Here is a 23,515-nt window from a genome sequence, read left to right as displayed (position 1 = left end):
CCCTTAAAAAGCATGAACTGTTTTGGCATCTTTATTTGAATGCTGATCTCAAGACAGGTTTAAATGAAAATGCATCAATAGCTTGTTTATTAAAACTAAGGGCTCAGCAGAGATACTAAATGTATTTAAGTTGGTTTTATTGAGGAGTAACATTCAATGATAAGTCTGAATTAAAACTTATATTTGTAAAACTAACTTTTATGGGACTGTGCATGGCTGGGGCCTGTGGGCTTGCCCCAGATGAGAGACCTTGCACCTTTTGCTTGTGGGGTGGATACCTTCCATGCTAAGCTAACCTCACACGAGTGTGTAATTTAAGTTTTGTAAACTGCTAAGAAGTAAAGGTGTTTTATAAATTGGGTGGAGCTTGTTAGGAGGCTTGAAAATCACATGATTTTATTAAGTGATTTTTATTTGTCTAAAATACTTTCTAAGTATGAGTGTAATTTGATTGTTTGTCTGATGAAGTCTTTCACATAAAACTGATGAAAGCGCTCATCATTTTATGTATAAATAAAAGGACTAGATTTTAAATCTACGAGCAGTGATTTTAAAAAGTTTTTAAAGGAATTTTCCTTTAAGTACAATTCTGGTGCCTGCATTTTCAGCTCTCAGTGAGTCGTTTGTTCCAAGTTTGTTTTTGGTGTTTTGAATTGTGATTACACTGGGACAGCTGTCAGAGTGACAGAAGGAGAGAAAAACAATAAAAAAAATGTTCCCAGGATATGTATAACATCTCTGCTTTCCTCCTCCTCTTCCACTATACATCTGCTTTCCTCGACTCTGTTACCAATTATCAGTATGTCTTCATCCACCAAACCTTCGACCTATGCCTCTCTTAACTTTTTTTGCCACTCATTTCATTTATATCTCATAATTAAATCAACTATTTGCTTTCCACTCTTTGCAAATACCTCAATACTCTATATTGTGACATCTATCCTACTGTCTAGTGTAACTATATCTGTATAGAGTAAATTTAGTATAAGAAGCCTTAATTTTTGATATTATATAACTTAAAATGATTATGTTTGTACTGCATGTACTGGAGCTATATATATATAGCACTATAGAAAAGTGGCCTTTGTGCCTGGCCGGGTTTCCCTGGTAAATCAATGTAAAATAAATAAATTTAGACCTGTCTAAAAGTCTTATTTACTACATAAAGGTAGTATGGCCAGTTCCATGAATGGAATGATAAAAGTTGACATTTATCAGTAGCCAGTGACTGGTATTTTTAGCTGTTTTTCATATACATCTGATACACTGCTATTTTTACTAAACAATTTTCTAACTTTTGATTAATGCTGTGTCTGGGAATGTTATGTTTGGAAGTTTAGAAATTAAATATAATTAGCAGCAGTTTAACTTAAATGAGGAATTGCTAAGTTCACTAATTATTTTTTGATATTATAAAGTATGTTCATGCTGCAAGTTAAGGCTGTAAGCACTCCATGATTTCACTAATTCATTACCATTTAAGGTACTAAATACTGAGGAGCAGGTACTTTAGTTTTGTGTATATGTCTTCAATATGTCTTCAGTTATGTTTGCATTGTACTGAGTAAGTTTCCTCATCTATTTCACATTTTGAATATTATTATATTATACGTGATGTTAATGCAAAGAAACTGATGTGAAACCTGTGCTGCTTTTGTTGGCTATTTTGTGTCCTAATAGAAAGGTTGCTTAATTTTGTTCAGTGTGCATGCAAGTAATTAAGAACTGTAATCTAGTATTTAATAGGCACATACACTATCAATATTTGCAGATATAAGCTGAACCCATCATCTATTTGCTTTCTAAATTTCATTTGCTTATCCTACATGTAATGTAGTGGAATAGCATTCTCTGTTTTTTCAGTCATCCTAATCATGTTGCATTCTACTAGTTTGACTGTGCATCGAATAACTGTCAAGAGAATAAACATTACAGAACATTTCTGTGACATGAGACTAAGAAAGACTGTTTGCTATTCTGTGCAGAGATTTCAGTCTTACCACCTGCTGTTAAAGTGACAAGTCTGAAGTTGTGAATCCCTTCAAAGTGGTAAACTACAGTAATACTTTTAAGCTTAAGTACCTTCAAAGAAAGTTTTTCTGTATCATTATGACAATGCAGTGCATGACAGATCATTCCCTTAATATACTAGGCATAAATAGTGTTTTTTTTTTCTTTCTTTCTTCAAGCACTGAATCTTTTCACGAGGAAGCATGGGAACATAAAGTATATGTGTCTGTGTATACACACACATATATACACATGCACAGACGTGCACACATGCGCGTGCACACACACACACACACACACACACACACACACACACACACACTAGAATTGCAAGTTATAAGCTGTTTCAGAAATATAACATGAAATTAAATGAACCTATGTCTGCCAGGAAGAATCCCATACATTGCAGTACTACCTGACTAAACTCCTGCACTGGATATCCAACTATCAGTATATCAAATGTAATGATGGATGCCAGGCCATATCATCATATAAATCTCGTACTGAAATATGTTTTTTTTTTTTGTTTGTTTTTTTTAAATAAACACCAGAAGTGGCATCTTGGCAGCTTGTCTTGAAAATATACCCTGGCATTCTTCAAACCGCTTTGATATATCTGTCATAACAAAAGACAATAGCAGAGATATGTCACCTCAGTAAAACTTGTTTAGTTACAGAAGGGCCATACTTGCTACAAAAAGGCCTCATCAGTTCTCCTGATATCCATTATTTTCCTTCTGTACAGTACCTGAGCTACATGCCTATATCAATAAGATGTAATAGTTCTTTCACATTTTTTTTCCTTTTGTGGGTTGAAAACTGTCAATACTATAAATTGATTTATAGAAATATCTGATACTACCTTTTTCAATAAATAACAACTTACTTTTCAATGACAGTCTACTCAATTGAAATATAGAACTCAGGCAATTCTACATAAGAAAATAAAGTTCAGGAAATCCTTCTGACTGAGGTCACTGCCATCAGGAAATATCCATTCAAAGAAAATTACTTTCAAGTCTAAAATATTGCTAGTTAAAATGGAGGCAAAGTGAGTTTTCCAGTGATAAATTTAAAGTCACATACTAAGGAATGTGCATTAGCAGGATGTAATACATCATTTAAATAACTTCCCTGGACAAGATCCATGAATATCTGAGAATAGGTTGGAAGGTACACAAAAAAAATGCAAACAGAAGTGCTTGCATGGAATAATAAAACAAACCTATGAAATAAATGTAATTTAAGTATATAATATTTGAGAAATAATGTAGACTTTAGCATTTAATAAGTCAAATGATACTCCTGGAGTATTAATTAAAATCTCATAAGTTGTTGACTGGGATAGCTTCATTGGGTATTTGGGTATAAGCAGATCTGGTAAAATGGCAGCTATGTTTATAGCATGTATATATATATATATATATATATATATATATATATATATTAGCCAGAACTACAGAATCTCAAGAAAACAATGTCAAAAGTCTTGTTTCCTGAATGTTGACAATATCGACACTGAAGATGCTGAAAAGAAGGTAATAGTTGTGCAGTATACTGTTAAGTGGTATGGTATCTCTTTAAGGTTATGGAGTTGTTTAGTAAAAAGGTATGGCAGCTATTAATATCAAAGGTAGTGCTCTGTTGGGTTTATATACAGTTGTACGAGGTTTAGAATACACATTCTAGTTGTTGCAATGGAAAGATAAGTATGCTATGTGGACCTGACGGTATACATAATAATATATTGGTGATTTAAGAGTTATTTCTAAGTGTTAGTGTAGATTTGCATCTGTACAGTGCAGAATGGTATCTTTACAGTTATCTTTGGTGTTTGGTTTAGAATTGATACATTTAATTAGCAGGGGGTGTGGGGGGTGCAGGGGGTCTTGCCCTTACTTAACTTAGAGAAGTAGATAGTTTGTTTTTATTTTATAATAGTGTTGGGCAGGAAGGTTAGGTTTTGCATATTTAAAACTGATAAATAATAAAATAACAACTGTGTGATGTAGCCATGTGGCCTAATTGTACTAGTACAACTAATAACAGCTAAAGAAACCATATATAAAGCCACAAGACAAAAAAAATCATATACGTTTTCTTAAAATAGCTATTTTTTTTACAGACAATTAGTCATTAAAGCCATGCTCCAGGTTTATTTCCAGAGATTATTTCTCTGAATCTGACAAGAGAATAACCTGTAATGAATGGTCTGGTTGATTGACTGCAAACTAATACAGAGTATTCATAGTTCTGCCAACTGTAATAAAGTAGTAAGCAACACAGACAATAGGTGAAAGATTTCAGAACATATGAGGAATGGTGAGTCTGAAGCTGGTTATTGCCAGTGAGTGTACTACTAATCTGGCTGTTAATATTTCTAGTTTATCTCCAAATATAGATGAACTTTAGTGCTGTTACTGTCTTCTCCTTTTCCTATAAGTCAGAATCTCATTAGTCAGACACCCAAACAAGGTGTTAGTAGGTAAACTGTCATCCAACAAGTTAGAATTTTTGGTTTCTAGGAAGGCTTGAATCTGAAGCCAGGCATGCTTGCTAACTGTGAAATGGTAACCATTTGAAATATCAGGACTTACAATGGTGTGTGCCAGAATATGGAGACTGAATATCTGAAAATCTGAACTTGAGATTGCCCTTTCTCATAATATTCCCTTTTCTCAGAGGTATGGTGATGTTGGAGTTAGTATGTGTAATTCTGGCAGTTTGCCCATACAAAAGACAAGTTAAAAACAGAAGAGAAGAGCAATGTTTGATATTTGCACTTCTATATTTTCTGTCTTTTTTTTATTTCAGGACTAGGCATTGTGAGTCAGAACATTTCATTTGGGAGCCTTTAAAATATAATGCTGTGTAAGTATATTTATCAAAAAAGGAGATACTCAAGGTGTGGTCATTGTAAAAATAAAACTTGTTATTTGAGGTTTATCCACCTTACCTGTATTCTTTTATTCTCAACCAGTAATTTCACCCAGCTATATGTCAGTACTTATAAAGACCTGCGGTGGTCTTTGGTCAGCATTCATCCCTTAGAATCTTGCTCGGTGCTTAAGTCTCCCACATAAAATCAGTATTGCTAGAAACTTTTCCTCAGTTATTTGAATCACATGAGGTCATTACTTAGACTTTAGATTGTAGTAGAATATCCCTTAAACAATAAATTGTAATTATAACAATTTATTTATTTGCAATAAATAAATTATAATAAGAAATTAACTGTGTAAAACAGTGACTGCTACATTAAGATATATAGTTAAGTCTTCTAAACCCATCAGTACTAATATCTCTGTGGATGGTCATTTTTATCAGTTAATCATTGCATATGGGGTACATTCCCATGCAGTGCTGTCATACTCATTTTTGGTGAAAAGTTGCAGGGTCCCTTCTAGCACCATAGTGCTAAAGCATCTCCTGCCCATGGATTGTGCATCTAATGTACAAGGTTTAGTAAAAATGTAGACAGTAGGTTATGTTGCATCTTCTAAAATACCTGGTATAGACACACTCATGAAATATGTTTCTAGAGCAGTTGCTGTCCTAGCAGAATTAGATTTTATATTATCTGACTGATTTTCAAGTTGCCTTTTATTTAAACTGTTCAAGGATACATTCAGGTTCTTATATACTGAATTAATTTCCATCAAATGTATTCATATAGATTTCCTCTGTTGAAACCTGTTTCATTGAACTGACAATAATTTGATGTGGGCACTCTAAGCATAAAGGAAAAAGTCTAGGATCAGATTTTAATATCTTTCTAAATGATATGTTCTTTATATATGTCTACCTTTGGAATTCACTCATTTACATGCTGTAGAATAGGGTTCTTCATATGCAGAAGGCCTCCAGACTGCTTACAAATTTTTCTGAGGTGCTAGACAAACTTCCTCAAATGTAATCTTGTCTGAATGCATGAGTATGTTTGTGTGTGTGTGTGTGGGGGGGGGGGGGTTGGGGTGCAAGAAGGCATGTTGGCACACTTGCTCTTATACACAGTACATTTATGGCACTTTGCTGACACAAATGGAGTAGTACTGTTAGACTCTCTTGTTCATGTGTCCTGAATTGCAATTATCCTTACTTGTATTGAACTTATTAGTGTCACTACATAAGTGGGTCCAGACAAAATTTCTAATTTACTGGTATTACCAGAAAGTGAGTATTGATGCATGAAATCAATACTGCCTTAGTTTTTCCACTGTAAAATAATCACCTGTTTATGAAGATGAAAATATATGGGTCACTCTTGCTTGTCTGTATACCAAGAAACTAGGAGGCAAAGACAAAAAGGTATAAGTAGGACTATTAATGATAGTAATGCTATTATTTTAAAATGATTAATTTATCTCTGTATATTTTAGATGAAGATGAAATTAGGGTGTTGAGCAAGGGACTCTTCTTTCCAGCTGTAAGATGGAATTTAGTTTCTTCTATCTGAGAGTATATGGGAATATATACATTCATAAATGTGGCTATTTATGTAGAGCAACAGATTAATTAAGTCACTCAAAGTGAGTTACATATAAAAGACTCTCTTGGTTTTATTTTTAAAATTAAAGGAGCATGTGAAAGAAAAACATATGTTGGTAAACAAAGAGGTCAAGTCCCTATAATGCACTAATATCTAAAGATGAAGATTTGGAAAGGTTAGTACAAGTATTATTTAGAAAAGTGTTTTTAAGACCTCTAAAATAAGATTAATTGGTGAAATATTGGATGTTATTTTGTCCAATAATTTGGTATATTTTAAAGACAAATTTTATAGGCAAAATGTAGATGTGGTGATTAGGGCAGCAATGCCCACCCAGATATTTCAATCTTTTTATGAGATCATGTCAGGAAGAAAATATATATAAATCCGATTTAATGGATAAAATAAAAAAAATTATAAATGTTTGATTAACTACATTTTTATAGTTTGGAAAGGTAGTGTTGATAATCTGAGTGATTGTTTTGGAATATTTATATCAAGTGGAGATAACTTGACGTTTGAAATGGAATATGATTCTGAGAAAATCATGTAGTTGAATATCTTTTTTTAAATAAAATGTATGAGAAATTCCACACTAGGTCAGCAAATAAGTCAGTATCTAGTAATAGATATCTAGATTACACTACATCCTCTTTAGACACAGAGAGCTATAATTAAGGGACAACTGGTTAGAGTAAGTAGATTGACTCAAGATACAGAGGATTTAGAGAAAGTTTTCAGATTAAAACATAAGCTTATGAACAGAAGATATCTCGAGTTATTAATTAATAAGCAAATAACCAAACTTATTAATAAAAGAGAAAAGAGATATGGACCTTGCTTGCTATTGAACAGTTATGAATGGTGCATTAGGAAGTGCCAGTGTAGGTGACACTAGGTTTGTGGCAATGAAATTAGATCATTAGATGGATATATTTTGTTTAAAAAAATGTCATTCAGAAGAAATGGAAAATTGTAGGTGGCTTTCACTAACACTAGAAAAGGGTAAAGAGATAATTCATTTTGTTTACAAAAGGAGGAATACAATCAAAGATGTTTTGAACTGCAAGAAAGGATAGAATGTAATGGGTTACAGGATGATTAAGTGTGACAAATGCACTCAATGCAAGTGTTTATTAAATGGAAATTAGTTTGTTTGAGAAATATGTGTTTTTATATTCCAGGTAAATTTACATATAAAGTTAAAAATGTGATATATCTATTAATCTGTTCAAAATATAACGTGTTTTACATTGGAAGGACCTTTAGAAATTTACAGAAGCATATATATGAGCAGTTGTATGCTATAAAATCTGAAGATTCAAATAATGCATTACATAAACACAGTAACATTTGTATGCATATTTTGAGCTTGCATTTTGGAAAAAAGTTGAATCAGTTTATGGAAAATATACTCAAAGACTTGCTAGACTGGAAGGAATAAATTTTTCAAGTCAGTTACAATGATTGTGTTGAATGTTGGCTGAAGGGGATACAAAACTTCAACGTGTTTTTGTCAAAGGAGAGCCTTGCAAAACTAACTGTAAGTGTTTTAAAGACATGCAATATTTTATATAAGGTATGTTATGTTTTTTTCAAATCAGTTATATAATTTTTTAAGTAAGTCGTGATTTTTTAAGCAACTTATATGATGCTTTTTGAAATACTTGTGATTTCATTATGTCATTGTAACTGCTATAAAAGTGTGGTTAGTCTGAAGAAATCCATTTAAATGAAAGCACTAACTAGAAATTTCATTTTGAATTAAATTTAGTTGAATACGTACTTGGCCATTTGGTTTGGATTATGAAGGAAGACAGTCATTCAATATCCTTTATAGGAGATAACAGCAACAGCCAGCTCCCCAACACTTAAAACATCAAATGCAGAAGTACTTCCAGCAGCATCTAAATGAAGAAAACCCTAATAAAGCTGTACTGCCTCAGATATAATCTACAATGAAAAAAGAGGAGCCCTCTCTGGAAAATGTAAGAACAGCACTAAGGAAAATGAAGTTCAGCTTCAGATCAGGATGCAGCATGACTAACCCAATGCTTGCAATGAGACAGATAATTGAGAAGAAACTAGAGATGTGGAAGGAATCCAATTGTATATTCCTAGACATGGAGAAAGCATATGGCAAGGTCCTAAGAAAGCTGATTTGGGCAGTCCTTCATTGGTTCAAAGTCCCAGAAACATTGTAAGGATTAGTGCAGGCTATGTATCAGGATCCAATGACACAAGTATTAATAGTGTTCAGACTCATATAGAGGTTCCTGGTGAGAGTGGGTGTGTATCAGGGTTCAGGTCTAAGCCCACTACTGTTTTTATTGGTGATGGACTGCATTAGCAAAGAGGTTGGAGGGGACAGATCAATAAAGCTGCTGTATGCAGATGATGTGGCATTACAGGCAGACTATAAACAAGAACTTCAGCAAATGATAGAGGAATAGAGTACAAAACTGAAGGCACACAGGATGAAAATGAATACAGGTGAGACAGCTGTAATGGTAGGGTGGAATATCAGAAGAAGCTGACAACTGAGACAGAATGGAAACTAATGGAACAGGTTAACAACTTTCAGTATCTGTTAGGTGTAGTTGAGTAGAATGAAAGTCTGAATGAGGAGGTCAAAGCTATAATCAGGAGGAATGCATCCAACTGGCCCAGAGGGTCAGAGGGCCATAGTGCAAAACAGAAGAATGCAAAAAAAGCTGAAAAGTAAGATGTACTAAACAGTGGTGCATCCAGTGATACTGTAAGGCACTGAAACCTGCATAGCAATGGCAGAGAAGATGAGGAAACTAAAGGTGCTGGAGATGAAGTGCTTGAGATGGGTGGCAAGATGCACACTATGGGACAAAAAAATGAATACATAACAAAAGAAGCCAAAGTAGCTCCAAATGCAGAGAAGGTTAAAGAGAACAGATTATGGTAGTTTGGGCACATGTGTAGGAAAGCAGAAGACAATCTGTTGAGGAAGTTTGGAACAAGTGAGAAGATGGCAAGAGAAAACAAGGGCATGAAACAAAGAAATGGATTGAAAGGACAGTGTGATAGAAGACCTTTAAAGATCATGTAAGTTTGCTGAAGAAGGTAGAAAGTGGCCTTGGATACAGAGAGATCATAGGATCATAGCAAGTTACTAGGCAATAACCCTGAAGCCCTTATAAGCCTAGCCAAGGGTTTAGCCCATGTTTAGAAAAGTCAACTAATGATGCCCCTGTTTTGCAGGGACACAGGTGGAATCCCAGGGGTGTATTTTCTGTTTCCCATCCAGTTAACCAGGCTGTGCTTAAAAAGGGATAATGAGGTACTCTGCTTAACATGGAGAGGGAGTCTATTCCACAGATGGGAGAGTCTCTGGGACACAGATCTGTACCACCAACTAGTCCTATTGGTGTCACAAACCAGATTGAGGTCACGTGTGTGGGTTACTCAAGTGGAGCTTGACTTGTGAATGTGCAGCAGTCCTGTTAAGGCGTGGTCTGAGATTGCTTTGTATGCCAGACAGAGGTAACCTCTGAGGAGTCTGTATGAAATTGAGTAGAGGGACAGGGCTTTTAGCCTATCTATGTATGGTAGATGTTTGAGGCCCTGGATTCTCCTGGTGAGGAACTTTTGTGGTCTCTCCAGCTGCTGCATGTGCTTTGCGAGGTACATGCAGAAAGGGGTATTTTACTCAATATTGGGCCTTAAAAGGGAAGAATAGTGGGATGTTATGACCTCCTTGTCCCTGTATGAGACACCCTTCCTTATGAGGTGAGCCATATAGAAAGCTTTCCATATAATGGAAGCAACATGGAGATCAAAAGTCAGGCTGGTATCAACCTGAGTGCCCAAATCCCTCACGACTGATTGCGTGTGTAGGATGTTGTTATTCATGTGACAATTTGTGGGGATGTCACTCTCCCCAAAGGGAATGAAGATGCATTTTTGGTATTCATCTTGAGGCCATGTTTCTGGCATCAGTCATTTGCTTGTGTCAGACCCTCTTGGAGGATATCCACATCACTAGGGGAACTGATGACAGTACCCAACTTACAGTGATCTGCAAACTTAGTCAGCCATAGCCCACTGGTTTTGGCCTGCACCTCAGAAAAGTATATCCCAAATAACAGAGGCCCCGAGACCAATCCTTGGGGTACACTGCTCATTACGGGTCTACTGCTTGAGGTGGCGTCCCCTATTTTGACTAGGTGAGCTCTATCAGTGAGCCAGTTTGCTACCCATCTGGTAACATAAGGATTGATGCCTAGTTGAGGGAGTTTATCCATTATGCCTGAGTAGGGAATATTTGGAAGGCTTTGGCCAAGTCAAGGTAGGCGGTGTGCACCATCTTCCCCTCGTCCATGGCTTTGGTGACTGTCTCAAAGAAGTCAACCAAATTTAACAAATGTGACCTCACCTTGATGAAGCCAAACTGTTTGGGATCGAGTGTTTGGAGGTTGCCAATGTCTTTGTTAATGAGGTCCAGGATAATCTGTTCCATGGCCTTCCCGATCAGGCTAGTTAGGCTGATGGGTCTATAATTTCTTGGATCAGTGGACAATCTACCTTTGTGGAAAGGGATGACAGTGGCTGTCCTCCACTCAGTTGGACAAAGTCGGTACTCAGGCTTTGGTTGAATAGGGCACCTAATGGTGGTACAATTCCTGCTTGAGTTCATGTAGGATGCAACCTGTGATGCTATTGGGTCCTACGGAGGCTGTATTTTTTGCCTTTGAGAGGGCGGTGATGACCTGTTCCCTAGATATAAAGGGAAAGGGGCAGGTACTGGAGATGCCCATATTTACTGAAGGGGGGACAGAAGGGTGAAGTTTTCACTGAATCTGTCAGCCAGCAGGTTGGCTATATCTATGGCATTTGTGTATGTGGTGTCCTTGACCATCAGTTCTGAGCAGATCTGGGTGCTTTCTTTGAGATTGCGGACATATGTGAAGAAGACCTTATGATTGTCTCTAGTAGATGTGGCCAATTTGGACTTGAAGTTTGTTTTTTGGATTTCACTACTGCTCTTATTTGCTTGTTCAAGCTTAGGAGATATTACTTCCAATTGGGCATCTGCTCCTGGACAGCAATTTATTCCTTTTGTTATAGAGTTTATTTATTGCAGATGTCCACCAGACAGGTTTACTCTTTGTTACGGAGGATGATTTTGTCCTGTTGGGTGTTCCTAATTCCATGCATCTACATAAATGCTTGTATAGTACTTTAGTGTAGATTTGGACATTGGTGCGAGTTCCTACAGAGGGGTTGGGGCCTGTGAAGCTTTTTATATCATCCCTCAGGAGGTTGTAATCAACTTTGGAGAAGTTTTTTTGTTTGACCGTAGCTGGGGGGGGGGGGGGAGTCGAGGGAAATGGTGACCTCAAAATTGCTTGCTTTATGGTCGGATTTTACCAGAGAGGATGATAGTTTAGGGATGCTGCAGTGGTTACTCATGTTGGTTAATACCAAGTCCAAGATATTATCACCTCTTATGGGGGTATCGAATAGCTGTTCCAAGGTATTTGTATTGACAAATCGAGGAATTTCTGTTCATTTGTGTTCTGACATAAGTAGTTCTTCAAATCTTTGTTTGGGTAGTTAAAGTCACCCAGGATCAGGGTAAAGGGTAGAATTTTGATAGATTTGAGAGGTCCAGATAGGTGGAGTGGGCATCTTGAGTCAAATTTGGGGGCTTGGATCTAGCTATGATTTGAATAGGTGTCTTGTCAATGGTTAACTGCACTTGGAGTGTTTCCTGTGCATCATACTGTTCGAATAGCCTGGAGGTGTGTATTTTTTAATATATATTCAAACTCTACCTCCTTTGGCTTTGCTGCCTACAGTTTGGGGTCTGAATATATGATAGGATGAGTGACCAGGTAAGGCTGGGTTGCTCTCCTCAGCTTTGAGCCAGGTTTCTGTGATTGGGCAAATGTCAGCATCTTCCAGGGTTAAGATTGTTTGCAATGAGTGCAGTTTTATGTTTAGACTTCTAGCATTTAGCAGCATGGCCTTTAATTTGCATTTTGTTGAAATTTGTATGTTGGTAGTTTTGACTTCATCACTTTTCTTAAAAAAAAGCACTTTGGGGGAGGCCAGAGCCTTTGCTAGAAGCCTGAAGACCAAGTGACTCAGATTCAGGCCATCTCAGGCAAAGCATCATGGTCTGTCGATCATATCCTCCCAGGCTGTTAGGTGCTGGATCCCCCTGAAATGACACCAGAAACTAAGCCAATTATTAAAGTCAATAATTTTCTGTTTGTATTGAGGCATCATTCTGGGTGATGGTGGAATGCTGCTTAAGGCTAGGGACATACCTGCCTGGGAGACATATTCAGTGAGCTCAATCATGTCTCTCTCCATACAGTTCAGGGAGGTACGCCTCAAGTCATTCATGCCAACATGGACATAACACAGAGTCATAACAGTACCTGTTTTGAGAGAGTTGAGTGCGTATGTGATATGGGGATTCTGACACCTGACAAGCAACTAACTGTGACTTTCTCCTTATCCAGCCTGGTGAGAGGCACACCTGTGTGTCACACAATGAAGATTCCTATGACTAATATGTTGGGTTTATGGTTAAGCCTTGGAGTATGTGGAGTATGCATGGTATGTGGTGTGGAGGGTTGTGGAGTTCACGTGTGTTTTTGCGTTGGATGTCTCCTTTGTTTGGGTATGCTTTTATTAAGAACCTCTGCATATGTGGGTGTGTGTTGTGTAGGTGTGGGTGGTGTTTGAGGTGTAGTGATTGTGTTGACAACCTTCTCTTTGCCAGATATACTGGTTTGTGAGGGAAAAGGCATACACTCTAGGTTCCTAATGTAACTGCATCTCTTTTTGTGTTCCTAGGTGGTAGTTGTAGATGATTGTCCATGTACATGAAGCAGTTGCTACACCCCTATGCCCAGATCAACCAAACTGGCAAGAAAAACTGTAAGAAATTGTCCATCCATATTTGTCAGAATCTGAGGGGGAAGGCCAGGGAGAGCTAAGGGGTAGGCCTGAAGCCCAAGTGCATAAACCAAAACTAAGAGGCTTAAGAACAACATAATTTAAACAGGCTATAAACAAGCAGAAATATATGCAGCAGAAAAGATGCAATTGAACACTTTAAAGAACAAGCAGCAGAAAAAGCAAGATGAAGTAATAGTATAGGAGGAGGAAACAAAAATACAATATAAGAAGCTTGAATAAAGTGTTTTTTTTTTTGTTTTTAGTAAACTGGAAAGGGAGAGAGGAATAACAGAAGATAATTCAAGGTTAAGAAACTAAGGAGGTTGGCTTTTCCAAATGATCTCTCTGTATTAGGTAGAATGAGCTAATGAGATGGGACTGGAAGGAGTATCCCAGATCAGATTTATAGTAGAGGCTGGCAACTGCAAATGCCACTAAGTGTGAGAACATAACAATTGGGTGGAAGGGTAGGGGATAAACAAACTTCAGACAAAGGCCAAGTAAATATATAAATGCAGACAAAGATAATTCAGTCAAGCAAATAAATAAAAACAGTACAGTACTGTTAAGAATCACTGAAACAGTTAGATCAAGTGCAAAAAATGCACTTGTATCAACTCTAAAGTTAGATCTAGATAGACATAGATAGAAATAATGCATAACATGACTTATGATTGGGTTTCCATTCATAACCAGCTTATTAGGCTCATAGATGCATAGGTGTATACTAAGCGAACGACTACTGGGTCCTTTTTAGGTCTAGTCATATATCCCAAATATCTGACAAGTTCTGGTACACTTGATAAGTGTAAACAGGGGTTTGGGAGATGAAAAATTTACAGGCTGCTTGTGCCCATTAGAGTGTGCCAAAGTGTGCCATACCTGCTGTTTGTTTTGTGGATATGCAGGAGATCCAACTATGTGGGGTCTGACTATTCCTTGTAGGCTAGGCATAGCTCTCCCCACAACAGCCTGCAAGAAACAGAATGAAGGGCTTTGAGGCAAGCTGCATAGGACATGTTACTTACACCCTGTATTCTTTTAGTGAGGAACCTTTGAGGAAGTTCCAGTTGTTGTATGTGTCTGGTTAGATACATATACCAAAGGGGCACTGTACTCAATTATAAGTCTGATGAATGCCAAATATAGTGGAACAATTTATTTATTTATTTAACATTTGTTTACTGGGAAAGTCCGACTTGGAACAAAGCCAATTTTCAGTGGAGGACTGGAGAGAAACACTCTAGGTGCATGTCTTTGTAATGTGGGAAGAAACTGGAGCACCCAGAGGAACCCCACACTAATGCAGAGAGGACATGCAGACACTGCACAGAAGCCACCCCAGCCGAGAATCAAACTGGAGAACCTCTTGCTGTGAGGCAATTATGCTAATGCTGCACCACTGGGCAATCCAATTGGACCTAGATGCCATACCGTTGTTTATAAGTTGCATAACATAGAATGATTTCCTCACTACTGTAGACATATAATGGTCAAAGGCTAGATTACTGTCTACGTTTGTCTCCAAGTCCCCAACTAGTGGGTTGACTCCTAGGAATGTGTTATAATAAATATGATTGTTAACAGGAATGAATGACTTCCCAAAGGATATTATTATGCATTTCCCACTTTTTTAATGGATTAAAGAACTTTTTATTCTAATTTTACTAGGTTTATTTGCTTGCTTCATGGTTCAGTGATTGCAATTTTATTTATTGCCTTACTGCATCGTGGTAGAGATCAGGTTACTGTTTTTGCTTCTAATTTTCTACGTTGTGTTTCCTGGTCTCCTTAAGCTGCAGTTGCCTCTTGATTTTTTTGAAATATGATTGTTAACAGGAATGAATGACTTCCCAAAGGATATTATTATGCATTTCCTGGCCTTTAGTTTTAGAACATGGCTCTGATACAAGTTATTTGCCTGTGTCAACCCTTCCTGGAGAACATTAGTGCTACTGTTGGATTCTAACTTGCTCTTAACTGCTCCTAGCTTCCAATCTTCTGCAACAGCTAGAATCCCTTGCAATCTGCGTTATCTTCAGAGAAGTAGATGCCAAAAAGCAGTGGACCCTGGACCAGTCCCTGAGGGACTCCACTTGTGACTGGCCTCTTTGTAGAATTGGACACCCCAAATCTAACTCCTTGTGTCCTGTTTGTGAGCTGGCTGTCTTTCCATCAGGTAACATAAGGGCTTATACCTAACCTCTTGAGTTTTTCAACAACACCTAAGTGGGGTATTGTGTCAAATACCTTGGCCAGGTCAAGTTAGGCAGTGTGAATATTTTTACACTCATCCATTGCTTTGGTTACTTTCTCAAAGAAGTCCAGCAGGTTAAGTAGACATGACCTGCCCTTGACAAAACCAAACTGGGCTTGGTCCAGAGTCTGGAGATTTCATATGTCGTTACTGATCATTTCTATGATAATTATGCTCATGCATTTGCATATAAGACTGGTGAGATTTATGGGTGTGTAGTTTTCAGGGTCTGTAGATGGCCTGTCTTTGTGCAGGGGTATGACAGTTGCTGTTCTCCATTCATGAGGTATGAAGCCTGTTTGGAAGCTTTGGATAAATAAGAATGTTTTTCATATTCATACAGATCACAGCTGCAGTAGCCTTAGCTATATGGGTTATATGCTGTTAGGGTTATAACAACCATCCAGCTTCCAGAGCTTCAGGGCACTTTCCACTGGGGTTGCATCCTTGGTTGGTGTATTGACAGTTTGGTACAAGACGTTTGTGTTTACAAAATCTATGAATCTCTGTCTGCACATTTGGTGTCATAAACAACTTTCGTTTAATAGTGGAGTAATTAAGTTAGATAGTGAATGTTTCCAGTAAATTTAAATACATGCTATGGGTTTCCAAGCTTGCAATTAAGTGGTATGGGATTTTGGCTATTGTGGCTTAGCTTCGAGCAGTACCACCTTTAGATTTTCTTGGTTTTGATTTACTATGTCAGAAGTATTTTCAGTTCGGCAGTGCCTAAAAAAGACGCTATGGGGAAGGACATTTTTTTAGCTAATATACAAAAGCCTAGAGAGAGGTGCACATAATTCCTGGCAAAACAGCATGGTTTGCTCCATCCTGATAAATATTGCACCACCTTAGAATGTTACCAGAAACTAAGCCAATTATTAAAGTCAGTCATCTTCTGTTTGTATTATGGCATCATCCATGGAGAAGGTAGAATGTTGCTCATTGCAAGACTCATATCAGCCTATGACACATATTCTAAGAGCTCCATGATGTCTCTCTCTTCTTATAGTATGTCTTAAGTCATTCGTATCCACATGGACTATGACTGTGTCAAACTGGCACTTGTGGTCCAATGACCTGAATACGTGCATAATGTGGTGGTTCCTAGCTCCCAATAACTAACAGACAGTGAAGTTCTCCTTACCCGGCCTGGTAAGATGGTCATCAGTATGTCTCACAATAGAATATCCAATGACCAGAATGTTGGATTGTGTGGTGGCTTGCCTTATGGGCTTAGAAGTAGAAGCTCCATGAGATGTGGCTGTATGTTTTGATGTGGATGTTGTTTTGAAAGAGTGCATTCTGGGCCGCTGAGGGTATTTGTTATGTGAACTTCATCTAGGCATTCTTTTGAGTTTAGGAAGGTTACATTTAACTCATTCATTCCAGTGAAGCTCAGGAAGTTTGCTCTGTAACTTCCACTGGGTGGACCCTAAGCCTTTTCACAGAATCAAATTATATCCTCACATTTCAAACAAATGTTCATATCTCTGGAACCATAGGGGTTATGAAAGAAGTATAAATGGCAAACTCTTCAGCACAAATTATTTTTAGAGTAGTAATATTCTTTAGGTTCTAGGTCTTAAACCAAATTGTATAAGTCCCAGTAAACACAGTAACTATTACATTTGTAATATTTTGTAAACAACTTACAACATCTCAGTAACCACTCAATTTACACACATACTGTCAGAGCATTTTATTCATCTAGCTGAGAGCTTTCATATGAGGCTAAGGACTTCTGCCTGTGTTACTTGGTTATTGAGATATTTAGAAAAGTGTGAATATTATAGCTATATAAATTAATATCATAAAAACAACAGTTAATACCTCTTTACCTACACTAGACAGAGGTCAGATATTAATGCAGTTCAGTTTGCCATTGTGTAAGCCTTAAGAAGAAATATTTTAATACCTTGTACATAGCATGGTTTTGGAATTATTGATGCAAATATGAATAAGCAATATTTGATGCCTGGAGGCATCAGTAGGAGGTAACTGCAGATGCACCTGGATGCATCACTCGGATGTAATGAGTTAGGTGCCTCAGCATATGTGAGTCTATGTGTCTGGTTCATGCTGGGTGTGACTGGTGCAGTGTGTGCACTATTGACAATCTGACTGACATTAAGAGTACTGTTATGGGAGAGATTTGCCTCCAGTGACATTGTGTAAATGCATCTCTCACATACATTAGCAGTTTGTTTAAGAATTAGCTGGTTTCCAGTAAACATGAGGCAATTTCCACAGTGTGTCAGGATACCCATATCCACCAAGCTGGAAATGGAGATAGTGGGAAAGTTCATATCCATGGCAACAGGCCCTTATTTGATTAGACATTTGCGGTGAGAATATAAATTAAAGTCAGTGGTGTCGCTCGTTCCTCTCTAACATAGATGACAAACAGGCAGGATATTTCGTTTAGATGCTTTAATATATAGAAACACATCAGAATGAATAGCAGCATCATAAAATATAAACTAACTGGTTAACAGACAGACCTTACATACATACAAGTTTACATATCAACAGCTTACTACAAAATGGCAGTCAGGCTTGCGTGTGCTCAGTATTCATACACTTGTGCAAGCCCTTGGTTAGCTTCTTAAAGGTACATACACACATATTGATCTATAGCCTCCCTCTTAAAAACACTGCCCTTGGTAAAAACAATATTCGAGTTAGACATGCACTACTATAGACATTAGAAACAAAACACAATGTTCATGTCCAAGTTGCTGTGTATCTGTTACATGATCTGGAGATATGACTGGATCTTGTAACATAACAATCTGGACTGAATTTAGCAACAGGGACAGTCTTCAGTGAACAACTCATATCAGGAACTTCTGGATTTGTCACAGGAATGGGAATATCCACAGGAACTTCCTCGAGAATTGGAACACTGGACAACTCACTCTGAGATAAAGAGTTTTTCTCAGAGGCTATATGCTGTGATATAGGCTCAAACACCGGTATTAAATGCTTCCGATTCCACCTAAAATCTGCTCCTTGTGATTCCACAATGCACGATCTTGGCTCTGGGGAAATATTCTTCACTATTCCGATCCAATCTGATCATGACCTTTGGACGTTTGCATCCTTAACATTTCTCCTTCTCATAATGGATTGAGTGGTTTGCCGGTCTTATTGTAGTAAGACTTCTGGGTTAAACGTTTCTTTAATAAATTGGTTTTCACTGACCTGCTGTTCTTGACACATTAAACCAGCAGTTGACTACTGCTTGGTACTGTGGATCTGGTTTGTCATGAAAGAAGTATCTGGGCAGGTGAACCAAAACATTATCATGAGAAATGTTTCTGAGATTCAAGAAATTCAGGAAAACATCACTTGTGTCTCATTTTGACTTCTCTAGTAACTGTTTTGCACTTTAAACTGCACATTCTGCCATTCAACTGCAGGTACTCAAGGCTACTCATAAAATTAGTAAAGTCCCATTCTTCAGGAAATCTTTTGAAATGTTGTCTTGTAAACTGTGTGCCATTGTCAGAAATAACTTTGTGCGGACTACCATGGACTGCAAAATGAAGCTTCATCTTAGTAATGAAAGTACTGGATGCTGGGTTCAGAAGTAGGTCAATCGCAAACCAGTTAGAATAACAGTCTACTAACACCAAATAATGTTGCAAATAATGTTGACCAGTCCACTCGAAAATGTTGGTGGCTACTATCAACCAAGGCAGTTCAGGAATCTGGTTTAGCTGAAGTGGTGCCTTCTGTTGATGTGGCTTTGTACTACTACACACAGAGAATGATGAAAGTGCTCTCTCAATGTCTTGTGACATAGAAGGCCAAAATGATAGTCCTCTTGTCCTTCTTTTGGTGGGGTCAGTTTCTGGGTGACCATGATGCAAGATAGTAATATACTCTTGTTGCAAGGACTTTGAAACAATTACTTTTGGGCCTTTCATAATGATTCCATTGTCAGACAAAATCTCATCTCTGTATGGAAAATAAGGTTGCAATTCTTGAGGTAAACTGGATTGCTTTGACAGCCATCCTTGATTGATAAAGTAGTCGAACCTCTGTAAAACTGGATCTGTGGCTGTGTGATCTTTCAGCTCATAAAGACATGTGGAAGAAAAATGTCTTACTTCCATGACTTTAAAATCAAGGTTCTCATTCTCGTGCTGTTCAGTGGTGTTTCTGGGCAATCTGGATAATGTATTAGCAAGCTAAAGATGTTTGCCTTTTTTGTAGACAAGATTGAAATTATACTTTTGCAGTATCAACATCATATGTTGCAATCTGGCTGGAGCTGAATGTACAGGCTTTCTCAAGATAGTAACTAGGGGTTAGTGGTCTGTTTCATTCCGGATAGGTCTACCATAAACATAATCATGGAACTTCGAACATGCAAACACAATTGCCAAAATCTCTTTCTCTATCTGAAAATACTGCATCTCAGTTTGGGTAAGAGTTCTCATTGCTTGGCAGCAGGTTAACCCTCTGATAGAATGATTACACCAAGACCAAATTTTGTCGCATCACATGAAAGAGTTACTGGTTTGTGAACATCATAGTGTCTGAGAATTGGTGAAATAGCAATTCTCTGTTTCAGAAAATCAAATGCTCTTTGGTGCTGCTCTAACCAAGACCAGAATGCATCTTTACATGTCAGCTCTCTGAGCGGAGCTGAAAGTTAGCTCACATCTGGAATGGACTTGCCAAGATAGTTAACCATGCCTAGAAAACATTGCAGGGCTTGAACATTGTCTGCAGCTGACATCTCGAGAATGGCTGTTTGTTTTGAAGGGTCTGATCATAGGCCTGAACTAGTAAATAAATGACCAACATAAGTAACTTCTTGTAGCCCAAATTTGCATTTCTGTGGGTTGAGCTTAAGATTCACTTGATATGCTGTTTCTAGAACTTTTCTGAGGTTTCTGTCATGATCAGCTTCACCATTAACTCCTACTAGTATGTCGTCTACTAAAATAACACAAGGATACAAATTTGCTCCATTGCACGTTGAAAGACTTCACTTGCAGAATTTATTCAAAATGGCGTTCTCAAAAATCTGTACCTCCCAAATGGAGTACTGAATGTAGTGAGCAATGATGATCTCCTATCAAGCTGAAGTTGCCAAAATGAACTCTTTGCATCTAAGACAGAAAAAAACAGTGGCATTTGGCATCAAGGTTGTGACTTCTTTGACTGTGCGTATTGGATGATGAGGTCTCTTTAGTTCTTTGTTCAAATCTAGTGGATCAATACATATTCTGATGTCATATGAGCTTTTCTTATGAGCTACTGCCATGGAGGATTTATTTATTTTATTTATTTGGATTTGTTTACTGGGAAGGACTACTGGGTCAAAGGTACCCTTTTTCAGTGGTGGCCTGGGGTGAAAAGTTCCACAATGAATAATACATACATAGACTAGGAAACATTAAGAACAATAATTAAAAAAAAAACAATGCACACATTTGAATAGTAAGCAGTAACAGAGTAGGATACCACAACAACAAGTATCACAGTATTTTGTTTTAGCACAGTTAAACACTACCTTTCTACTGGAGGAATGGAATGGCAGAAAGAGAGATGAGTTCAGGTTATGGGTTGTGAGGAGCTAGCACAAGAGCAAAGCCATTTGGAGGAGAGATGATGTCTCAAAGATTTTTTGAAGAGGGAGGCATTACTTGTATATCTGAGCTGGGGAGGGAGACAGTTCCATAGTCTAGCAGTTGAAATGTATGGATCTGACCAGCCAAAAGGTTTGCTTTATTTACTTGTAAAAGCATTTGATTTTCAGAGCGGAGTGGTCTGTTAGGGTGGTATAAGGTAAATAGGGGAGAAAGGGAAGGACAGGTAGATGGCTTGAATATTAGTTTATGGGAAGTTGTTAGTTGTATGTATGTAAAATGGTGAAGTAGTTCCAGCCAGTTTAGTAGTCACAGAGAGGAGCAGTGATGAGAGGAGTGCTGTCTATTTGTGACAAACTTGGCAATTTTATTGTAGCATGAGTCTATTTTGGATTTAAGACTGACCTATATGTTGGTGAATGGAGGAGTCCCATAGAAAAGTGATGGGAGCAAGAAGGAAGAGACAGTGGATAGTTTTGAGGAGTAATTTAGGAAAGTTTTGTGGCGGTATAGAATACCTAGTTTCTGTGTGTTTTTTTTTAATATTGCTATGTATGAGCAGGTTGAAGGTTAAGTGTTCATCTATAGTGACCCCAAGGAGTTTAGTATGTTTGACTACTTCAATGGCAGTGGTACCTTGGGAGAGAACAGTAAAAGAGTCTCTGTTAATGGTAGTGGACTTCTTAGGGGTAAATAGCATTAATTTGGTTTTCTTAGAGTTTAAGGCAAGGTGGTTGTTAGCCATTCATATTTTGGTGGAGCTAAGAGCTGACTGGGTAAGTTTCAGGAGTTCGGGTGAAGAACTAGCAGTGCAGATGATAGTGGAGTCATCTGCATATTGGATGACTGTACTGTGGGTTAGAGTAGAGTGAAAGTGATTGATAAGAATGCTGAAGAGCAGAGGCCCTAAGATGGATCCTTGTGATACTCCAGTGGTGGTGTTGAGGAAAGGAAAGAAAGAGTGTAGCCATTTTGTAGCATGTTGCCTGTTTGTGAGGTAGTTAGTGAACCAGAGTAGGGTGGAAGGAAAGATTCCTAAGTTGGACAGTTTTTTTTTTTAAAAAAGAAAAGAATGGGAAATAGTATCAAAGGCTTTGGAAAGATCAAGAAGTAGTGAGGAGATAAGTTTCCCGGTGTCCCTAGCCCAGTTGGCAGTCACAGAAAGATATGAGAGCTGTAGTGGTACTATGCCCAGGCCTAAAACCATGCTGGGTTGGCGATAGTAGGTTATTGCTGACTAAAAAGTTTTGGAGTTGGTTGTGGATATATTTTTCCAGAATTTTTGAGATGGGAGAAAGAATGGTGATGGGTCTAAAGTTGGTGATGTCTGTGTTGTTACCACCTCTGTGCAGTGGGAGGATGAATGCCTTTTTCCAAATGGAGGGAAGATAAGACTCTTTAATGGACCTATTAAGAAGTACGCTGACAGGATAGCCAATGGAGTTTGCAGCTATTTGAAGGAATTCTGGGGGCAGGTTGTCAGAGGCAGTAGTACAAGGTTTTAGTTTGAGAAGTTTCTTTACAGTGGCAGTAGGGATAGGTGCTAGAGCAAAGTTATATGAGTGGGAAAAGGAGGTAATAGTAGATGGGGGCTCAGATGGATTAGGCTGGTTAAGAGGGAAACTGGTCGTAAGATTAGATATGGTGTCTATGAAATACGTGTTGAAGAGTGTGGCTATTTCAATGTTTTTTTTGGGGGGGGTTTTTTTGGATTTGAGCAGGGGTTATTGCTTGATCCAGAAGAAAGTAGGTTGTTAATTGAGCTCCAGAATTGTTTTGGGTTGTTTTTGTTTTGCTTTTATAGATTACAGTAGTAGTCTTTTTTATCCTTAAAGACTAAGCACTTTACTTGGTTGCAAAGGTTTCTATAGGTTAGAAGATCAGAGGGATTTTTGTGCTTTTGTCAAAGCTTTCAGGCTTTGTCTCTAGAAGCCATGCTTTGTTTGGTTGCAATTGTTAGCCAAAGGGCATGCCTGACTTTTATGCATTTTAGCCAGGCGGGAATGAGGTTGTTTAAGATCTTAAGGAAAGTAGAACTGAAAAATTCAGCTGCTTCTTCAAGGGGGAGTAGTTTTAAGGGATCCCAGTTAATGCTTTTTAAAGTGTTGTTAAAGGTTGTGGGGCAAAAATGAGATAAGTTTCTAGTGTTTCTAAGTTAATGTCTGTTTAAGGGAGACATGGTTTTATGAATTATATAGGCAG

At 37.8% G+C, this 23,515-nt stretch overlaps 1 long non-coding RNA gene across 1 annotated transcript in view; it reads right to left on the bottom strand.

The window, feature by feature from the left end:
• LOC122798872 overlaps positions 1-23,515 on the bottom strand; it is a 308,307-nt gene that overhangs the window by 59,270 nt on the left and 225,522 nt on the right. The gene's annotated exons all lie outside the window — the stretch shown is intronic.

Source organism: Protopterus annectens, chromosome 3.part1 (genome assembly GCF_019279795.1).
Source record: "Protopterus annectens isolate FY-2018-M chromosome 3.part1, PAN1.0, whole genome shotgun sequence".
NCBI classification, from domain to species: Eukaryota; Metazoa; Chordata; order Ceratodontiformes; family Protopteridae; genus Protopterus; species Protopterus annectens.
The sequence above is the reverse complement of the archived record's forward strand: the minus strand, read 5'-3'. Positions and strand labels throughout refer to the sequence as shown.